Genomic DNA, 1,136 nt, shown 5'->3' with positions numbered 1-1,136 from the left:
ACTTTGGTCTTTTTATGGGGAAAGCCCAGTGAGGCACAAGCTTTCCTCCTGGCAAGATGCCCTGTGTAGATACAGCATCTTATTACAGGGTAATTCTGAGATTAGTGGACCCTAAAAGACAAATATTCAGTGTGGTCTAACCACATTGTTCCATATTCTAAGAGGTGATGTTGGGTGTTGGTTTTCAGTTTGTATCTNTCCTGTAAATTATATATTTCTTTAAAAAAAAATCCTAACATCTACCTTAATCATCATTCATAGGAAAAGGAAATTTTTGCTAGTGCTGTTGGTGGTGGTGGTGGTAGTGATGGTGGTAGTGATGGTGGTGGTGTTGTTGGTGGTAGTGGTAGTGGTGGTTGTGGTCATGGTGGTGGTAGTGATGATGGTGGTGGTGATGGTGGTGGTGATGATGGTAGTGATGATGGTAGTTTTTGAAACTAAGTCTCATGTAGCCCACTGTCTGGAATAATGCCAGACAAACAGCAAAACAGCTTTAGAACTCAGGGGTTCAGCCTACCTGTTAGCACAATCATAATGGGTGGGCCTTGGAGTTTAGATTTATAACTCTCTTAAGATATTTTTATACGATTGCTTTTTATGATAAATAATGATTGATTCCTAATTGTTTTGGTTTGGTTTGGTTTTTGGTTTTTCCAGACAGGATTTCTCTGTGTAGCCCTGGCTGTCCTGGAACTCACTCTGTAGACCAGGCTAGCCTCGAACTCAGAAATCCGCCTGCCTCTGACTCCCAAATGCTGGGATTAAAGGTGTGCGCCACCACTGCTCGGCTGATCCCTAATTGTAACTGCAAATTGCAGCCTGCCAGTAAGAGAAACTGAATGAGAAAAAAAAAAATATCTCGCTTGCTTACATATTGTTAATCTATAATAAGTTTCTTTTTTAAAGATTTATTTATTTATTACATGTAAGTACACTGTAGCTGTCTTCAGACACCCCAGAAGAGGGCATCGGATCTCATTACAGATGGTTGTTAGCCACCATGTGGTTGCTGGGATTTGAACTTAGGACCTTCAGAAGAGCAGTCAGTGCTCTTAACCACTGTACCATCTCTCCAGCCCTATAATAAGTTTCTTAGATATGTTCGTATATGGGTTCTTGGGAATTACTTGTCTTTT

This window comes from Mus pahari, chromosome 5 (assembly GCF_900095145.1).
Source record: "Mus pahari chromosome 5, PAHARI_EIJ_v1.1, whole genome shotgun sequence".
In the NCBI taxonomy this organism is placed as follows: domain Eukaryota; kingdom Metazoa; phylum Chordata; class Mammalia; order Rodentia; family Muridae; genus Mus; species Mus pahari.
Note: the sequence above shows the minus strand (reverse complement) of the source record.